The sequence below is a fragment of the Bos javanicus genome, chromosome 18, assembly GCF_032452875.1.
Source record: "Bos javanicus breed banteng chromosome 18, ARS-OSU_banteng_1.0, whole genome shotgun sequence".
In the NCBI taxonomy this organism is placed as follows: Eukaryota; Metazoa; Chordata; class Mammalia; order Artiodactyla; family Bovidae; genus Bos; species Bos javanicus.
The window spans coordinates 39,055,339-39,077,517 of record NC_083885.1 but is presented as its reverse complement, the minus strand read 5'-3'; positions in this window follow the sequence as shown (position 1 = coordinate 39,077,517).

Below are 22,179 nucleotides of genomic sequence, written 5' to 3'. Positions count from 1 at the left end.
TTTGGGAGGCAAGGAACAGTTCACTTAGTGATGGGCTTTGCCTGAAGGAAACAGCTCCTGTCTTAGCTGGGCATTCTTCATCATGGCTTGAGTGATGGCAGGATGCCTGGGGAAGTGGGGAGTAGGCTATGGGTCCCGATTCTGCATGCTGCTGGAGACGTACATGGAGACTGTCCTTGGTGGGGTCTCTGGGAACCCACCTGCCAAGGCAGGAGATATAATGAGACCTGGGTTCAACTTTTGGGTCAGGAAGATCCCCTGGAGGAGGGCACGGCAACCCACTCCAGTATTCTTGCTTGGAGAATCCCATGGATAGAGGAACCTGGCGGGCAACAGTCCATGGGGTCGAAAAGAGTTGGACATGACTGAGGCGACTTAGCATGCACACGCTGGGTGCTTTAGCTGCATTACAATCCCCTGGACGACTGTCCACTCATCGCACTTCCACTTTCTGTTTCATAGTCTGAAGAACTCCTTGTCCCCACCCTACCCATGGGATGGATTCACAGAGCTCCCCAGACTGTCACAGAATTGTGAGGGCATCTTTGCTTTTCCAGTGCTTTTCCAGCTCTTTTCCAGTGATGCTTCAGCAATGACCTGGAAGGGTCTGATGGGAAAGCTAACACTGGGCTTTGAGTCAGTTTTCAGGCTTCCCCTTGTGAGGGTGATGAGATGCTAATTTCAGTTCAAATTTTATGCTAATTTCAGTTCAAATTTTATACCCTTAGAACAGAGCATTTGGATTTAAATTTAAATTGGAGTTTGAGAGGTGTAAAAGTCAAAAGTACCATGTCCACATTTTCATTATAGATACTCCTCATTCCCAACAATTGTTAGAAAGATCTTCAACACTTCCCACATTACATCTGGTTTTTAATTCAGTTAGAATCATGTGTGCCTCTTCTGTTTGTCATAGTTAGAAACAAATAGCGATTTTCAGAGCAATTCTCTCCAACATGACAGTGAGCACTCTTCCAGAGTACAGAAGGGACTGGAGCTAAAACAAATAATAATAAAGAATTCAAGCAAAGCTGCCAATACCAATCCTTAACACTGAAGTTTGTCCAGGGCTTGTCCTGCATTTCCAGCTGATATTCCATCACAACATTTTTCTTTCCCTCTGGGGTTCATTCCCATCTCAGAAAATAAATAATTTATCAATATATTAATATATAATATTAATAATAATATTAGTATATTATTTAATATATTTATTAATTGTCAACTAGATGGCTAAACTGGAATCAAGATTGCTGGGAGAAATATAAACAACCTCAGATATGCAGATGATACCACTTGAGTGGCAGAAAGTGGAGAGGAACTAAAGAGCCTCTTGATGAGGGTGAAAGAAGAGAGTAAAAAAGCTGAGTTAAAACTCAACATTAAAAAAAATGAAGATCATAGCATCCAGTTCCATCACTTCATGGCAAAGAGAAGGAGAAAAAGTGGAAGCAGTCACAGATTTTATTTTCTTGGGCTCCAAAATCACTGTGGACAGTGACTACAGCCATGAAATTAAAAGATGCTTGCTCCTTGGAAGGAAAGCTATGACAGACCTAGAGAGCACTTTAAAAAGCAGAGAAAGGTCCATATAGTCAAAGCTATGGTTTTTCCAGTAGTCATGTATGGATGTGAGAGTTGGACCATAAAGAAGGCTGAGCGCTGAAGAATTGATGCTTTGAAATTGAGGTGCTGGAGAAGACGCTTGAGAGTCCCTTGAACTGCAAGGAGATCAAACTAGTCAATCCTAAAGGAAATCAACCCTGAATATTCATTGGAAAAACTGCTGCTGAAGCCAAAGCTCCAATACTTTGGCCACCTAATATGAAGAGCAGACTCATTGGAAAAGACCCTGAGGCTGGAAAAGATTGAAGACAAAAGGAGAAGGGGACAGCAGAGAATGAGATGGTTAGGTAGCATCACTGACGCAATGGACATGAATTTGAGCAAACTCTAGGAGACAGTGAAGGACAAGGAAGACTGTCATGCTGCAGTCCATGAGGTCGCAGAGTCGGACACAACTTACCGACTGAACAGCATATGAATAAACACTCAAAGTGTGTTATTTAGATCACATGTAACTAGAAGAACAGATATATTGACAGACCACTAAATTTACACCATAGCTACTAGCTCAGCGACAAGGTGCTCTGGTTGTTTGGAGGGGCTGAACTCCAAATATAGGGCTGCTCCTGAAGGCTTTCACGGAGGTTTCTTCTTCCAGGAAGGTTTCCCAGATCTTTCTCCTCATTTCCCTTCACCAAAGTGAAGTAAACGATCTCATCCTCTAACGTTCACATAACTTTATTTCACCTACTTTCCTGTACTAGAGGTACTTATTCGTGTCTTACCTCTCTGTTAGACAGAAGTTGTTTTAGAGAAGATTGTCTCTTTTATTTATCTCCCTGTGGACACCTTGATTAGCACGGTGTGATGTAAGTTGAATAGATAGTCTTGAATGAATGAATAAATGAGTGAATGAATTGATATGCATCTTGAGCTGGATCTTGAAGGACAGACAGGCAGGTTGAGATGCTTTTTAAAAAGTAATAAGTCCATCACTATAAGCTATAGACCCTTTTGACTAGCATCCTTCTGGAGTTCTTACTGTTGTTTACCCATGCACGTTTCCTCCCCTAGGTCCGACCTTGATACTCGTTAGAACTGTTCCCTAGTAACACAGTCTTTAGTGACATCAAGGCTTTATTGGAAGAAGGAGTTGGCACTTTGTTGCAGAGATCCCATTACTTCCCCATAGGAGGCTGTCAATCCCCTAAGTGCACCACCTCTGGTGCCAATCTCTTGCTCCCGCGTCCTCCTCCTGACTGCTGGGAGCACGTAGGCATGCTACATGTCACCTGCTCCTCCAGCTCTTGACAGTCTCCTTCCTTTGTTTCCAAATTCTAAGCAAATTGCTCAGTTGACAATCAAAGCCTGCTAACATCAAACAGCTGCTGTAGACAGGTGTGTTCTACAGTTACCTGCTGTTTGCTTTCCTCAGCAGGGACGGATATGACAAACAAAACCAGGAGCTGGGTGCCAGCTTCCTGCTAGCATTTTTCAGACTTGGAAATTCACCCTAAAAAAAGCCTCCCTCAGTCTTCATCAGTGTGTGGCTGGGTGAGATGTTGTACAACTCCACCAGTTCCCGTGGTTCTTTGCAAAAAACTAGAAATCACAGTGACTACATCCAAGCAAAGAGGTTGCACGGTTCTAGAACTCTTGATTTTTAAAGGACTCCCATGCATGCATGCTCAGTCACTTAGTCGTGTCCGACTCTTTGCAACCCCATGGACCATAGCCCACCAGGTACTTCTGTCCATGGGATTCTCCAGGCAAGAGTACTGGTGCAGGTTGCCATGCTCTCCTCTAGGAGATCTTCCTGACCTAGGGATCGAACCCATGTCTCCTGTGTCTCCTGCATTGGCAGGCGGATTCTTTACCTCTAATGCCGCCTGGAAAGCAGTTGCCTTAAAATTTTTCTAGATTTTTCTTCCCTGTTAATGTGATTATATGAGTGTTCCCTCCTGCTTTCTGCTTTTGGCAGTGTTCCCAAAGGTCTTAAGTTTCTGACCTTTGAAAGTTGTTCTCATCATCAGGCGGTACGACTGGCCATTAAGTCTCCCATCACTGGGGGTATGAGGCTGTGGCAAGTTGGAGGTGGAATGAATTCCCACTTTTTCCAACATTCCTTCCTGTGCTTCAGAGCCTGGAAAACTAGCAACCATTATTTTCCATACTATTTTTTATTTACCAGGTGTTTTTGCACCTGAGGTTTTGAATGTGATTTAAGTCCCGCCACTTAGATGACCCTGCATGAGACGCAGAAGGTGGCATGGGGCGGGGGAAGCCCATGTTCTCTGGGGCCAGTTTCTCCAGTGGCATCACTGCCACCGTGTTGGGGTTTCCCATGGTGGCAAGTTCCTCACTGTATGGCTTCCTCATTATGGTGGCTTCCTGGTCACAAACCAGACCGCAGTCCCTTCTGTGGTCATGCTCAGAGTCACTCTTGAAAACTCCACCTAGTGTCTGTGTCTTTGGCTTCGCTGGTAATTTTGTAAATCATTTAATATCCTGCTTTGACTTGCTAGAGTGAATTCTCTTCTCTATGACTGACCCTTAATCAAAACAGAGGGCAACTGGGCCAGACACACTTCCCCCCACAGCTTGGTGGGGGTGAGAGGAGGTAATCAGCTAGCTGGCAGGGGTCCGCCTCAGGCTGGAGGCTGGGAGAGAGGAGGCTAGCGTTCTGCCAAGGGAAGAAGCTCTCTCCCTCTGTGCCTGTGCCCAGGCGCTTCTTCCAGCTCAGGAGTCCTTTCTTCACCACCACATTACTCCTGCTCTGACAGCCACTTCTTTTCTTGAGCTGGAAGTAGTTTTTGCTTCTCTGAACTCTGTGAACAGTCAGCACACTTCTCCAAAGAAACGATCACTTTCTACTGGTATTATCGTTACTTCTGTACAGTTCTTAGCTCCTGAACCACACTGTTAGTCCTTTAAGAGAAGAATCTGAATCGTTTTGGCAGATCCTGAGAACCCCCACCCCTGGGAGACACATGATAACATTCAAGACAGGAAGGAAAGACCAGAGGAGAGGGTCTGTGCCTAGCTATACTCCCTGGCAAGCAACCAATTGATGATTTATTTTTTTCATCATTTGTTTTTTCATGGATTTTGGGGCCCTTCAAAGGCCTCATGCTGATTTAAATGATGGTGTGAGAGGAGTAGATTTGCCCCATAGCTTTCTGTGATGGTGGAAATGTTGTAGGTCTGCACTGTCCAGTGTGATAGTCCCTAGGATAGGTGACTTTGGACCACTTGAAACATGGCTAGTGTAGATGAAGAATGGAATTTTAAAATTTTGTTTAACTTTAATGAATGTAACTTGAAGGAGCCATAGTGGCTACTGGCTGCTGTAGTGGAGGGTGCAACATAAGAGTCCATACTGTTCTAACTGGCACACAGGCCAGTCTGTATTAACTGTTCATTCTGTCACAGGAGGCCAGAACGCTGTGGATGTCATTCTGGTATTTAGTGGGCTGGGAGTTTGTCTTTCTGGCCAAGGACCGGGTTTAAAGCTTAAGAGAAAGACAGAGAAGTGGAAGCTTCATCAAAGATTCTATAAACAGGGGACCAGTTTTCAAACACTCTTTGTCATAATTTAAAAAAGTGACCTGACTCTTTAGAGCAAATGATTCTTCCTACATCTTGCCCCATTGAAGTGCAGGGCTGTGGGAGCAGAGAGGCAAAAAGTTGCTAGAATTGTTTGGCTACGTGTTGAGTGGATCTCCTCCCATGAATTGGTGCTGAATGGATGATTCTTTTTGGAAAGGATAATCACGTTCTCATCAAGACACTTTCCTCCTCTCTGTGGCATCTTCTACAGCAACCACAAGTGTATGTCAAACTAGATCTGGATGTCAAGGATGAAAACCACCTCCTGGGGGCATCCTGGACTGCTGTGGGTATGTTGATCCCAACTTTGATAGCTCTTGCTACACATACAGGAAAGGGTATGATGCCAGGACAGGACTGGGATCAATGTGGCAGACACAGAGCACAGTATTTGCTCCGGACGAACACGTGGTCCTCTGTCTATGGAGTGCTTCCCGTCCATGAAGTTCTAAGAATGTTCGTGTAGGGCTCTTTCACTTACAGTGATCTCTTTCATAGAATTCTTAGAGATCAGGGTTTCAGATCCTGAGAGAAACCAGTTCTTGGATTTAGTCACTTCTTCAGTGAACTTGCCAGAAAGTGTGAGAGTGTTAGTCCTTCAGTTGTGTCCGGCTCTTTGTGACCCCATGGACTGCAGCCTGCCAGGCTCCTCTGTCCATGGGATTCTCCAGGCAAGAATACTGGAGTGGATTGCCATTCCCTTCTCCAGGGGATCTTCCTGACCCAGGGATTGAGCCCAGGTATCATTACAGGCAGATTCTTTACCATCTGAGCCACCAGGGACTTGCCAGAGGAGGATATAATCACTGACCACACTCACACTTGGTTTCACTCTGCTAAGGGCTCATGTTCTTACCTAAACATTAGTTTCCTCTTTCTGAATTCTCTCACATATACTATTTCTTTTTTCCTGCTGGGCACACAGATTTAGGCACACAGTCGTATATCCATGGTCACAGTTTAGTGGCACTAGGGGAATCATCTTAATACTGGCTTGGTTCTGGCTGGCCTGCAAACAATTTTGGGTGGACTTCTGGGAAGACAAGCACACTGGCTTGATTCAGGGAGGGATCTGAATCTGGAATCCTGAGTGGAAAGCGCAGGGCCTTCCCCCTCGGAGTAAATGGCTCCACTGGAGGAGGTGCTACACATTCGGTGAGCTTTTCACTTTCTTCCCGCTCACCCTGCTCCTCTCTCCTTACCCATTGCATGCACCCTCCCTTGCTGTGCACAGTCTTAGAAGCCCAGGTGCAGCTCCATCTACTTGAAAGCAGGAGCTTCTGGGTGATTCGCCTAAAGGGGAGGACGGAGAGGACAGCAACCTCTCTCATTTTTCAACTTCCTCCTCTTCCTTCTCTTTCAACTCTAGTTTCTTACTTGTCCTGAATCTCTATCTTCCTCCAACTCTGCCTGACTTGCTGACCCTGTGAGATGTGGTCTCATCCAGGCCCATCTGAATTTAATCAGGAAGTTAATAATGTGCTGTGATGAGGGCCTTACACTTCTCCTCTTAGAGTCAACCTAAAGAATTAATGTTTTATTATGGAAAATATAAAATATACAGAAGAGTTAGAGAAGAGTATAATGAATCACCCACTTCAACAATGATCAATAAATAGTTTGCCATTCTTGTTTCATCCATTCCTAGTCCATTTGTTTTGTCTGAGTCTTTTTAATCTTTAAAATATTCATTTGTTTATTTATACAATTGAAATATATTTGCTGTAAAATATTATGTTAGATTTAGGCAAACTACATAGTGATTTAACATTTACATAATATTAGGAAATGAGTGATCACCACAATAAGTCTAGTAACCATTTCTTTCCAGACAAACTTGCTATAATATTACTGACAATATTCCTTATGCTACACATTACATCCCAGAGGCTTATTTATTTTATAATCAAAAGTTTATACCTCTTAATCCTTGTCACATATTTGCCCAACCCCCAAACACCCTCCCCTCTGGCAACCACTCATTTGTTCTCTTTAAGGCTGCTTCTGTTTTGATTTTTAGATTCCATATATAAGTGAAATCACACAGTATTTGTCTTTGATTTATTTCATTTAGATGATACCCTCTAGGTCCGTCCATGTTGTCATAAATGGCAAGATTTCATTCTATAAAATGGCTGAGTATCATTCCATTGAATGTATATACCACATCTTTTTTTTTTTTTTTATTGTTGTTCATTTGCTTTTTTGGCAAGCAGCATATGGGATCTTAGCTCCCCTGAAAGTGAAAGTGAAGTCGCTCAGTTGTGTCCGACTCTTTGCGACCCCATGGACTGTAGCCTACCAGGCTCCTCTGTCCATGGGATTCTCCAGGTAAGAATACTGGAGTGGGTTGCCATTTCCTTCTCCATATATACCACATCTTTATCCACTCACCAGATGTTTTCATTCTATAAAATGGCTGAGTACCATTCCATTGAATGTATATACCACATCTTTATCCACTCACCAGATGTTTAGGTTGCTCCCATATCTTGGCTCTTGTAAATAATGCTGCAAGGAATATTGTTGTATATCTTTTCACATTAGTGATTTTGTTTTCTTTCAATAAGTACCCAGAAGTGAAGTTGCTGGCTCATATGGTAGTTCTACTTTTAATTTTCTTCACATCCCCGCAACATTTGTTATTCTTTGTCTTTTTGGTAATAGCCATTCTGGAGAGATGTGAGGTGATATCTTATTGTGTGTGTTTTTTTTTTAAATAATTTAATCAATTTATTTTTGGCTGTGTTGGGTCTTCATCGCTGCACAGGCTTTTCTCTAGTTGCGGTGCTCGGGCTTTTCACTGCTTCTCTTGTTGCAAGGGCTTCCGCAGTTGCAGCTTCCAGTCTCTAGAGCACAGACTCAATAGTTGTGGCTCATGGGCTGCGTGCTCCGCGGCATGTGAAATCTTCCCAGATCAGGGATTGAACCTGTATCTCCTGCATTAGCAGGTGGATTCTCTACTACTGAGCCACCAGAGAAGCCCTTACTGTGGTTTTGATTTTCATTTTCCCAATTATTAGTTATGTTGAACACCTTTTCACAAGTCTGTAGGCCAACTGTATGTCTTCTTTGGAAAAATATACCTTCAGGTTTTCAGTCCATTTTTTAATTGAGTGTTTATTTTTTTGATGTTGAGCTGTATGTGCTATTTGTGACTTTGGATATTAATCCCTTATAAGATATATCATTTGCAAATATCTTTTCCCATTCAGTAGGCTGTCTTTATGTTTTGTCAATGGTGCACTTTACCGTGTAAAAGTTTTTTAATTTGATGTACTCCATTTGTTTATTTTTACTTTTGTTTCCCTTGCTTGAGGAGATAGATTAAAGAAAAATATTGCTTAAAAAAATATTGTTAAGATGCATGTCAAAGAACATACTGCCTATGTTCTCTTCTAGGAGTTTTATAATTTCAGGTTTATGTTTAAGTCTTTGATCTATTTTATTTTTGTATACGGTTTGAGAAAGTAGACCAGTTTGATTCCATTGCGTGTAGCTGTCCAGTTTTCCCAACACTATTTTATTGAAGAACTCTTTTCCCCCCATTGCATTTTCTTGCTCTCTTTGTCATAGATTAATTGACCATAATCTTGGGGATTTATTTCTGGGCTCTCTATTCTGTTGCATTGATATACATGTCTGTGCTTTAGCTTTTTAAAAAAGCAAATTTGTCAGCAGATCATTTCTTCTACAAATACTTCACTAATTATTGCTGATAAAGAACTTAAAAAGTGTCATTGTCATGTCTAACAAAATCCAGAAAATTTTCTTAATATCATCAATATACAAATAGCAGGTACACATATGTACAAGTTGGTGCATCTCATCTTTAGGGAGGGCAATTTGGCAGTAGATTTCAAAATTTAAAATGCCTATACCCTCTGACTTTGCATTCTATGTGTAAAAATTTCTCTTAGGATGTACAGTATCAACTAAACTATGCAAAGAAAACATTGTTTATGAGACCAAGAAATGAGAAAAAACCCAAAGGGGCTGTTCAGCCATTTGTACTAAATTCATGTAAGGATTTAAAAGAAGGTGGTAGCTCTATGTGTTTTGATATGAAACTATCTAAGACATACTGTTGCATAAAAACAGAATAGCAGGAAAGATAGGTAAGGAACTTCTCGGAAGGTTGGGAATGAGAGGGCAAAAGTAAGATAGGAGGGGAAATATTCCTTTTCACCTGGTATCTTCTCATGCATTTTGAATTATTTTTTTTTATCATGAAAATGTATTACTTTTGTAGTTTAATAAGTAGTTAATTAAAAAAGTGTATTCTCAGCAGGACAAGTTTGGAGAACTCTTGTTTTCACGTTTCTGATAGCTTCTCATGTAAGTATATGGTAGCGGTTACTAGTGTGCTTCATATCCTGTACTCCTCTCCTTCCTAGTCACCCAGGAGATGACACTCCTCCGCCCGTCTGCAATTAGGGAGGGTCGTGTGATGAGTTCCAGCCTCCAAAGTATGTGTGGACATGACACATGTCACCTCTAGGCTAAGGTGTTTGAGAGTCCATGTGCCACCTCCGTGTTCTCTCCCTTCCTGCCATGGTCACTCTGGAAGCCTTCTGTTGAGATGGCAATGTCGCTAAACTGAGGGAGCCAGATCCCCAAGGCACGCCCCAGAGGAGTCCTAATGTTCCGACTTTGCGTGAAAAAGAAAGAAGCTTTTGTTGTATTAAGCTGCTAGATTTCAGGGTTTGTTACTTCAGCTTAGTTGATCTTATCCTGACTAAATCGGTAATGACAGTACAGTTTCAGCACAGCAGAAACAGGCTTTCTCAGACCGCACTGCATTCCCTTGTAATGCTGCGTGGAATGATTATAAACCTCTTCCCTTTGCTAATGTTGGGATAATCATGCCATTTGAACTGCAAAAACAAGTAAGCACAATTTCTACAGCAGAATTAATATCCATCTTCAGGTCATTGTGATGCCTTCACTGAGGACCTCAGCACAAAACCAGGAAGACTGCTCTCAGATTTGGAGCTTAACACTGAAGTCCAGGGATGTTTTTCTCATTCTCATTGCTTCTCTGAGCCTCCTCGGCATGAGAACAATTCAACTGGAGCCGCGGCAGCTCAGTCTCCATGCCCTGCCTGTCACCCTTGATGCCCCATGGTATAATACAAGCAGGAAAGCTTTAGAAGGAACAGGTGCCTGAAGGCCTCGGTCTCGTCTTTTTCTGCTGCTCTAGGGCCACTGCTTAGGAAGGTGAAAGCTTCAAATACAACAACCAGAGAGCCAGAAAAGACATCTCACTGCTTTACCTCTGTTTGAATCAACTAAAAATAAATAGATGTACTGAGTAGATGACAATTTGTTATTGGAAGATGAAGTGGAGGGGTCTGGGTAAGGGAGTGAGAGTGACTTGGATGGTATGACAGAGACAGGAAAAAACCCAGAGAGGTACAAGAAAAAAGCACAGCTAGAGCTCAGCTCAAATCCTAGCTGTGTAGCCTTAGGCGCATAACCAAGTCTCTGAGAGCCTCAGTTTCATGCTATGGGTGATTGAGAGGCTGGAATGAGAATGCATGTAACAGTGCTTGTAGAGTGTCTGACAGACAGGAGCAGAGGCACCTCCAGGTAGGAGGTCTTTATGACCTGCACATACTTACAACTTTTGAAGGTGAGCCAAGATGGGGGGCAGCAGCATGCCCACTTATTCCTGGCTGTAAAATTGGCATTCCTGGCTGTAAAACTGGCATTCCAGGAGGGCAGCTCCACGGGGTAATTCCAGTCCTGCATTGGCAGCTCACCAACAGCAACAACAATGTGATGAGTGCTAAAGCTCAGCCTCTATTGTGAGCATTTACACTGGCCTAACCATTTTTGCAAAGACTTCACATGACTGAAGTGACTTAGCTGCATGCACGCAATCACTTTCTACAAAGCCTTGAAACAGTCCTATCAATGTGATTATTGCTATTTCCATCTTGCAGATGATGAAACTGAGGTTCTAAAAGGTTAAGGGATTTGCCCAAGTCGTGGCGCCAATGGTAAAGAATCCATCTGCCAATGTAGGAGCCACAGGAGACAGGGGTTCGATCCCTGGGTCAGGAAGATCCCCTGGAGAAGCAAATGGCAACCTGCTCCAGTATTCTTGCCTGGAAAATTCCATGGACAGAGGAGCCTGGTGGGCTACAGTCCATGGGGTTGCAAAGAGTCAGGCACGACTGAGTGACTGAGCACACACAGCCTGAAGGTGGTAGAGCTGGGATTCAAACCCAGGGAGTTTGGTTTGAGAGTTCATGCCGTTATCACTGCCTCATCTGGGTGCAGCAACCATGATGATTTTAGCTAATGGTAAGAAATGCAAAGCAGGTTGGAAACATTTATCTGCCTAAAGTTTTATAGTGAACTTCTTATAAATCATATTTTCACCCAGATTGTATGTAATTTCAAAGTTAAAAAAAATGCATGGGGACTTTCCTGATGGTCCAGTGGCTAAGACATCACACTCCTCATGCAAGGGGACCAGGTTCGATCCCTGCTGGGGGAATTAGATCTCACATTCTACAAGAGCTCACATGCTACAGCAAAGATCAGAGATACTGGTGTGCAACTAAGAACTGGCACAGCCAAATAAATATTTTTAAAATGCATGAAGGAAGGGGACTTTGAACTGGAAAATATAGGTTATTTACATTCTATATTTTTCAGCGTTAGAAGGAGTACAGAGTGTATCAGAAGGGCAGTACTATGCAACATGGCTCCAATGCCTGGAGTTCTATTTTATCCTGAGAACCACTCTAGAAAGGTGGGTTAGATGGTGGAGAGGCTTCGAGGCTCAGGAACAAAGTCTGGGCTTTGCCTTGAGTCACTGGAGGTCACTGAGGAGGGGACAGATGTGGTGAAATAATGTTCTGCTATAGTCCGTCTGGCAGTGGTATGCAGGATGAAGAAGCAAAGGAGACTGAGGCAGGGAGGCCACTAGGAAAGCTGTTGCATGTGGGGATGAGGGCTGGGCTAGGGTTGAAGCAGAGGGAAAGAAAAGAAGGTGTGTCTGGAGAGGAAAGGAAAAACTAACAAGAGTTGGTGATTATTGGATCCTGGGGTGGGGGAAGCAGACACAGAGGTATTCAGCCACAACAGTTAAGAGGAGAAAAGAATGATTTTAAGGGAAAGACGATTCAGACACTGAGTTTTAGATGAGATGGGAGTACTGAGGAACAATGGCTAATAGGTGGCAGGAGATACTGTGCTGGAGGTAGAGGACAACTGAGGGTTATGATGAAGTAGAGAAATGGGAATTGCAGTGGTGAGAACTGGAGAAAGTTATGAGAAAAGGACTGAGAACCAAGAGAAAAGGAGAGGAAGGAGGACCTCGAGAGGTGGGCAGACCAGTGAGTGTCAGCATCAACAGGGGTGAGCATGGCGATCAGCCCATAGAACCAGACAGGGACAGAGGGCTGGTGACATTTGAGAGTACGGCTTCAGTGGTGCTGTGTTAGTCAGGGCTCTCCAGGGGAATAGACCAGTAGTGTACGTGTGTGTGTGTGTGTGTGTGTGTGTGTGTGTTTATTAAAGAGATTTATTATAAGGAATCAGAGGCCAAGAAGTCCCAAGGCCTGCAGTTGGCAAGCTGGAGACCCAGAGAAGTTGATGTGTAAGTCTAAGCCCAAAGACCTGAGAATTGGGAGAGCTGATGGGAAAAGTTCCAATTTGAAAGCCAATATGCTTTCATAATGACCCAAAAGGAGCAGATGTTTCTGAGTCTGAAGGTTGGAAAAGACCAGTGTCCCAGCTCAGGCAGGGATTCCCTCTTACTCAGACTGTGTTTATTCAGGGCTTCAGTTGATTGGATGAGGCCTTGGTAGCTCAGTGGCAAAGAATCTGCCTGTACAGCAGGAGACCTGGGTTTGATTCCTGGATTGGGAAGATCCCATAGGGAAGGAATGGTGACCCACTCCTGTATTCTTGCTTGGAAAATCCCATGGACAGAGGTGCCTGGTCCATGGGGTTGCACAGAGTTAGACACGACTGAGTGACTAAAACTACCACCAGCACCCACGTTGGGGAAGATAACCTGCTTTACTCAGTGTATGGATTTGAATGTTAATCTCGGGACTTCCCTAGTGGTCCAGGTGACTGAGACTCTGCACTCCCAATGCAGGGAGCCTGGGTTTGATTCCTGGTCAGGGAACTAGATCCCATATGTGACAACTAAGAGTTTTCATGCCTCAACTAAAGATCTTGCAGACTGCAACTAAGCCTGGCACAGGCAAATAAATAACATAAATGAATAATTTTAAAAAATGTTAATCTCATCCAGAAACACTTTCACATGGCCAGGATAATGTTTGACCAAATGTCTGGGCACCCCGTGGCCCAGACAAGTTGACACACAAAATTAACCATCACAAGTGTCATGGAGTCAGCTTTTTGGGAACCAAATAAGGAATGGGTGTTGGGGAAAAGGAAGTAGGAAGACAAAACCACCTACTTGGGAATGCTGGCAGCCCAAAGAAGGAGAAAAATCACATGCTAACCTGAAGGGGCAGCCAGGTCAACCAAGATTTATTTACATGATGGAGGAGACCTTTTAACATGACTCTTCTTTGCTAACTCACACAGACATTCATTGTCTCCATCTCTCCTTAATCTGTCCGGGCCTCCCGGAAGGTTATTAAGTTGAATACACAATTTTCTATTCTAAGCATATTTGGCCAAAGGTAAGTTTAAGTTTGTTTGCATTTCTGGCAGTCAACTCTTGGCAGAAGCAGGTGGTTCAGAAATGATCTGGGGCAGAGGAAGAATTCAGCCCATGATCTGAAATGTGCTGTGGATAAAGGTGCACACTGCTTACCAAAACAATCGAAGTTGATTTTTCCATGTTATTTGTGGATTTTCGTCATTGATGCACAATGGATCTATTTCTTACCACCATGATGACCGCCTTAGCATTTATTTAAGCACCAGGAAATACACATTTCAAGCATGAATGTTAGATGGGTCAGAAGGAGCAAAGGATGAATTTGCAGTTTTGTCAGATGGACCAGGTGGCAAGAGAGAGAGTGAGAGAGAGAGCACAATGCTTTCAAGAAAGGAATTCAGACTCTACAATACCTTAAGGCTAAGTAGTGACAAAACTCTTTTTGAAATTTTGCTGGAGAATTTTCTAGAATCTGAGTTCCATGTTTCCTCAACTCCATCTCTACTCTTAAATAGATCCCACATCTAGCTGAGTCTGGCCACTCAGTCCTGATGAGCCTTCTTCCTGGAAACTGCATTTCTCTCCTCTTGCCACTTAACATCTCCAAAAAGACCACACAAATGCCTCTCAAATAGCACTTGCATCCAGAAACTCATATGCATACTGGACCTGGCCAAACACATGCTTTAACTGTCATCTCTCTTTGACTCTACTGTCTTTACTTATTTTATTTTTTTATACAGCATTTCTTTATTAAGAACTTATACCACACAAATCAGGTTACTTTTCCTGATTACAGAGTTAACAGGACTTGGATCCATATTTAGAGCAGCGACACAAAATTGTAGTAGGAAGAAATTCTGTATATGGATCAAAGGACTACAGTGCACCACTGCAAGAAGATTCAGGTTTGTTTTCCATGTTTTTAACTCTCTAAAAGGGATAATACATTAAGGGGATAATATAGCCAAAGAAGGGATGATGTAGGAAATCATGCAAAATTAAATGAGTATAAGGGTCATGAGAACTTGAGAAGGTGTGAAAAACCAAGCAGTGACAAGGCAGCTCCCTGGAGATGCACCAACCCTGATTTTTCCCTATCCTATATGAAACTGGTGGACTCTTCATCTGGGCGCTTCATTTTGAGAAATCAGCTAGATTAAAGATTTTTAAACAAAGGTTTATTTTAAAAGTAGATACAACTTAGGGAGAGAAAGTTAAACATTAAGAAAGTATTAACTCCTTGAGAAATCAAAATTGTACAGCCAAACGAAAGCAAAGTATAACATTTGGATAAAAATGTTTCTCTAAGGGCAAAACTCAGTTTTCTGAGAGTTCTTTTATTTAACAGAGGGTCTTCTCTGGCTGAGACCTACTCATTCATTGGTTTACCTTGATACCTCACACATTACTCTATATTATTATCATATTACAAAAGGTGCTCAATCATTGCTCTTGTTAGATTCACTTAAGTTCAGTCGCTCAGTCATGTCCGACTCTTTGCAACCCCATGAATTGCAGCATGCCAGGCCTCCCTGTCCATCACCAACTCCTGGAGTTCACCCAAACTCAAGTCCATTGAGTCGGTGATGCCATCCAGCCATCTCATCCTCTGTCGTCCCCTTCTCCTCCTGCCCCCAATCCCTGCCAGCATCAGAGTCTTTTCCAATGAGTCAACTCTTTGCATGAGATGGCCAAAATACTGGAGTTTCAGCTTTAGCATCATTCCTTCCAAAGAAATCCCAGGACGGATCTCCTTCAGAATGGACTGGTTGGATCTCCTTGCAGTCCAAGGGACTCTCAAGAGTCTTCTCCAACACCACAGTTCAAAAGCATCAATTCTTCGGTGCTCAGCTTTCTTCACAGTCCAACTCTCACATCCATACATGACCACTGGAAAAACCATAGCCTTGACTAGATGGACCTTTGTTGGCAAAGTAATGTCTCTGCTTTTAAATATGCTATCTAGGTTGGTCATAACTTTCCTTCCAAGGAGTAAGCGTCTTTTAATTTTATGGCTGCAATCACCATCTGCAGTGATTTTGGAGCCCCCCCCCCCAAATAAAGTCTGACACTGTTTCCACTGTTTCCCCATCTATTTCCATGAAGTGATGGGACCAGATGCCATGATCTTAGTTTTATGAATGTTGAACTTTAAGCCAATGTTTTCACTCTCCTCTTTAACTTTCATGAAGAGGCTTTTTAGTTCCTCTTCACTTTCTGCCGTAAGGGTGGTGTCATCTGCATATCTGAGGTTATTGATATTTCTCCTGGCAATCTTGATTCCAGCTTGTGCTTCTTCCAGCCCAGCATTTCTCATGATGTACTCTGCATAGAAGTTAAATAAGCACGATGACAATATACAGCCTTGACATACTCCTTTTCCTATTTGGAACCAGTCTGTTGTTCCATGTCCAGTTCTAACTGTTGCTTCCTGACCTGAATATAGATTTCTCAAGAGGCAGATCAGGTAGTCTGGTATTCCCATCTCTTTCAGAATTTCCCACAGTTTATTGCGATCCACACAGTCAAAGGCTTTGGCATAGTCAATAAAGCAGAAATAGATGTTTTTCTGAAACTCTCTTGCTTTTTCGATGATCCAGCGTATGTTGGCAGTTTGATCTCTGGTTCCTCTGCCTTTTCTAAAACCAGCTTGAACATCTGGAAGTTCACGGTTCACGTATTGCTGAAGACTGGCTTGGAGAATTTTGAGCATTACTTCACTAGCGTGTGAGATGAGTGCAATTGTGCAGTAGTTTGAGCATTCTTTGGCATTGCCTTTCTTTGGGACTGGAATGAAAACTGACCTTTTCCAGTCCTGTGGCCACTGCTGAATTTTCCAAATTTGCTGGCATATTGAGTGCAGCACTTTCACAGCATCATCTTTCAGGATTTGAAATAGCTCAACTTGTTAGATTATTTGAGTATAATTAATTGTTATAGTTCACCAAGAGGAACCAAAGAACCTCTTAACGAGGATGAAGGCAGAGAGTGAAAAAGCCAGCTTAAAACTAAATATTAAAAAAACTAAGATCATGGCATTGGGCCCCATTACTTCATGGCAAACAGAAGGGGAAAAGGTGGGAGTAGTGACAGATATCTTCTTCTTGGGCTCTAAAATCACTGTGGATGGTGACTGCAGCCATGAAATCAGAAGACGCTTGCTTCTTGGCAGGAAAGCTATGACAAACCTAGACAATGTGTCAAAAAGCAGAGACATCACTCTGCCGACAAAGGTCCATATAGTTGAGGCTATGGTCTTCCCAGTGGTCATGTACGGCTGTGAAAGCTGGACAGTAAAGAAGGCAGAGCTCCAAAAAACTGATGCCTTCGAACTGTGATGCTGGAGAAGACTCCTGAGAGTCCCTTGGACAGTAAGGAGATCAAACCAATCAATCTTAAAGGAAATGAACCCTGAGTACTCATTGGAAGGACTGATGCTAAAGCTGAAGTTCCAGTATTTTGATCACCTAATGCAAACAGCTGATTCACTGGAAAAGTCCCTGATGCTGGGAAAGATTGAGGGCCGAGGAGAAGAGGGGATCAGAGGATGAGATGGATGGATGGCATCACTGATAAAATGGACATGAACTTGGGCAAACTTTGGGATGGTGAGGGACAGGGAGGCCTGGCGTGCTGCAGTCCATGGCGTTGCAAAGAGTCGGACACGACTGGGTGACTGAACAACAGTAATTGTCATAGTGTAAAATAAATAGAAGAAAAGGGATTATGCTTAATAATGCTGTATGATATACTTCAAAATTGCTAACAAACTAGATTTTAAATGCTCTTACTACAAAAAAGAAATGATAACACTATGGGACATGATGGAGGTGTTTGATAATGTTATGTGTACATACTAAGTTGCTTCAGTTGTGCCCGACTCTTTGTGACCCTATGGACTGTAGCCCACCAAGTTTCTCTGTCCATGGGATTCTCCCAGCAAGAATACTGGAGTGGGTTGCCACATCCTCCTCCAGGGAATCTTCTTGACCCAGGGATCGAACCTGTGTCCCTTACGTCTCCTGTATTGTGGAGGGTACTTTACCACCAGCGCCACCTGGGAAGCCCAATGCTATGGTGGTAATCATATTGTAACATATAAATGTATCAAATTACTACTCTTACACAATATTATATATATATCAACTATATCTCAATAATACTGTATATATATATATATATAATGCAGTCAGCTCTCTGAATCCCCTGGGTTCAGGATCCTCATATTCAATCAAGTGCATATCAAAAATTTCAGAAAGTTCCAAAAAGTAACTATGTATATAGCATTTACATTGTATTCACAACTATTTTCATAGCATTTACATTTTATTAGGTATTATAGGTGATCTGGAGATGATTTAAAGTATAGGGGAGGTGAGATGAGGTGGCCAAGTGAATGAGGTGATGGATTGCTATAAAGAATAGGGGAGGATGTGCATAGGTTATATGCGAATACTACCTTATTTTATCAGGGACTTGAGGTGGATTTGGGTATCTGTGAGGGGTGCTGGAACCAATCCCTCACAGATACAAAGGGATGAGTGAAGAAATATCACTATATATTACACGTTATAATAATAACTAGTGATGTCTCTTTTTTCAATTATTTTTAACACTATAATAATTATACTCAAGTAATGTAAGAGCATTTATTGAGTAGGTAGAAAGGTAGTAGGTAGACAGGTATTAGGTAGACAGGTAGTAGGGAGGTAGGTAGTAGATAGGTAGATGGTTGGATGGCATCACCGACTCAATAATATGAGTTTGAGCAAGCTCTAGGAGTTGGTGATGGACAGGGAAGCCTGGTGTGCTGCAGTCCATGGGGTCGCAGAGTCGCACATGACTGAGCAACTGAACTGAACTGAACTAGGGGTAGTAGCAGCTTTCTGCTGTTACTAGTCTCTGGGTGACCCACCTATCCTTGACTCTTCTTTTAATCCTGTCCCCTCCTCTGTCAGTAACCCCTTCCTTAAATTCTCTTCATCTGTACCATTGGCGGGGTGGGCGGGTGGTGAATTCTGTTTCCCATGGGGACCCTTGACAGATGCAATGAAACTTAAGAAGTTGCAGGTAGGGGGTTCTTTTGCTTCTTGGCAGAGATTCTAATGCGTCGACCAGAACAAATACTTGTTTCATGGAGAAGGAGGTTAGTGTTCCCCAGCAGGAGAGGAGGAACTTTGAAAGCAGAGTCTATTTATAGAGAAGGAAAAAGCAAGAGTTTGACGTGAACAAGTTGGTGTTTGGGTATACACAAAAGTCTGATTTGTACAGCTAATTTCTAGACTTTAAAAGTTAAATGAATCCTTCCTGGAAGCCTGTGCTTCCTGAACTATCACTTGTTTGAAAAGAGAGCTACATCAAAGCCCCAGGCATCAGAATTTCCCAGAACCCAAACTTCATAGCCATGCTGGGGGACACTGCAGATCCTCAGTCAAGAGGGGGAGTGGAGGTGAGCAAGGAGCCCTTCCTGCTGTAATTAGTTCTGGCATAATATTCTTTTTCAAGCTTCACTAATTGAAATTAAACAGCTGCCACGTTTGGACAGGGACAAAAAAGAATCCATTTTTCAGCCTTGTCTGATTTAACAAAGACTGACAGGTTGTGAGGAAACCAGGGGCAATTTCACTCCCATGGCTGAGTCTCCCAGTGGTCGATCCAAAGCAAAACAAAGTGGTGAGGAGGTGAAGTGTCTTCAGCAGGAGCAATGCTCTCCAGGAGTTCACAGGCCAAAGGACACAGTAAGTTAGTCTCATGGCCAGTCTTACGAAAATGACCCAGCAGCCAACTCTTTCCTGTGGCCCCTCACCCCCCAGATTACCGAGATATCTACTACCATATGCTGGAAGAAGCTAGAAACAATCAAAGAAGAAATAAAAATGCCTGCCAAGCGAATCCTTTGCTATGTAAGTCCTTTTTTAGATAGGGAGTGGTGATAAGCGGTGGTTTTATCACTCTAGGGGCCATTTATTAGTTAAAAGATGTTGAAGAAAAAATAATTTCCGCGATGCACTGAAAAGCATACTAAGTGCCTTCAGAGAAGCTGTCCCTTCAATCCCCACAGCAACATGGTGACTCAGGTCTTATGAAACAAACTGGACTTGGAGCTAGAGGGCTTAAGTTTGAGTGTGGCTTCACCAGAAACTTCTTGTGTGATTTTAGGTCTCTGGGTTTCAGTGTCCTTATAAATAACATGAAAACAACACCTTGTCCTCGTGGGTGAGAGACAGTCAACTCAAGCACATTGTTCTCTTTGGATAAAAAATTCAGTCTATGTTAGGAATTAACAATTATTAACATGAATATAAGCAATGAAATCACTGACTAACACACACACACAAAAGCAGAAGAGAATGCATAAGTGAATACTCAGATAGCAAAACCATCAACCATAGGAACAAGGGGTAACTGAAATCTAAAAGCTTTCTCCAAGTATAGTTCTTCAGTGTGTGTGTGTGGGGGTGGGGGGCGAGGGTGTTTGCTTAGATTACAATTAAATTCTCTTTAAAAATGGTATAGGAAATGGCATTCATTCAGGTATCTGTTCAGGTGCCACATAACCAGAGAGGATCTCCCTGATCACCCTACAAAATAGCATGCTAGTCACTCATCTTCCTTTACTCTGCTTCATTTTAAAAACTTAGTTTATCTTTCTTGACTGTAATATAAGCTCCAGCAGGAAAGAGATTGTGTCTGTTTTGTTCACTGTTGACTCCTCAATGCTCACTACAGTTCCTGGTACATAGTATTATTTACTGAGTGAATTTAGTATTGATATAATATGAATTTAATAATGATATAATATAAATCTTAGTATTAAATATTTTTCCAAATTTTTCTTGGTTTGGAAAAACTTGGAAAATTTTCCATCTTAACTATTTTTAAGTGTACAGTTCAGTGGTGTTAAATAAACTTACAATGTTGGGAACCTATCACCACCATCCATCGCCAGAGCTCCTTTCATCTTGTAAAACTGAAACTCCACACTCTTAAACAGTAACTCCTCATTCCCCCTCCCTCCAGCCCCTGGCAACCACCCTTCTACTTTCCATCTCTGTGATTTTGACTATTTTAAGTACCTCATCTAAGTGGAATCATACAGTATTTATCTTTTTGTGACTGGCTTATTTCACTTAGCATAATGTCCTCAAGGTTCATCCATGTTGTAGCATATGTCAGAATTTTCTTCCTTTTAAAGGCTGAAGTGTTAAATATTTTGATTCTCATAAAAGTTTTGGTATAGAGGGTACCGTGAAATACCTACTCTATCCAATCTTCTAAAAAATGTGCTTTATGAAAATGGTAGCCATATTGAAAGTAAATCTCACTGCAAAGCAAACTCAGCAAAAAAGTATTCATTTCCTCTCACATTAAGGGTGGTATTAGAAGTTCACGTAAACATCAATTTAGGTGGCTGGAGTGGTATTAAATAGAATAGTTAGGTCACAGTCAGCAGTTTCCTGCTCATGACTGTCTTGGTGATGGTAGTGGTTTGGTTGCTAAGTCATGTCTGACTCCTGAGATCCCATGGACTCTAGCCTGCTAGGCTCCTCTGTCCATGGGATTTCCGAGGCAAGAATACTGGACTGGGTTGTCATTCTCTTCTCCAGGGGATCTTCCTGATCCAGGGATCGAATTCAGGTCCCCTGCATTGCAAGTGGATTCTTTACCGACTTAGCCACCAGGAAAGCAGGCAAAAACGTTCTACACTGTGTCACTCAATGGTGAAAGATTGTCCTGGGAGCGAGGAACCACTTTTACCTAATGAATATCCTCACTCACATCACTCACTCTAAAGAGTACTTAGCCTTCCAGATCTCAGTAAATGGCATTCCATTTATCCAAGGTGATCTTAAGTCCTAAAATAAGACATATAGGATTCTTGATTAAATATGGTAGATTAACTACATGAGTTTATCTCTGATTACATCTGAGATCTTATTAAAATGATTGTACAGAAGTGTTTTTTTTTTTTTTTTAAAGATACAAATCCACTATAGAAAGACAGTGAAAGAGGTGACTGAACAGATAAGAAGATTCAATGATTTTTGGAAGTTAAAAAGCAGATGACTAAATGAGATGGCTCATTTAGGAAATAAAGAAGGCCACAGCCTAAAGTTAATTTAGAGGGTGATATATCTTAGGCTGAAAAGGTGCATGAAGTATCCAGACCAAGATACGAAGCTTAGCCTTTACTATGTCTGAGATAAAAAGAAGATCTTGAAAGTTTCCAGAAGGGATGGAAAAGCAGGTCACTTACAGAGGAATGAGAGGTCAGACTTCACTTTTCTTTTAGGCTGCACTGTGCAGCTTGCAGGATCTTAGTTCCCTGACCAGGGATC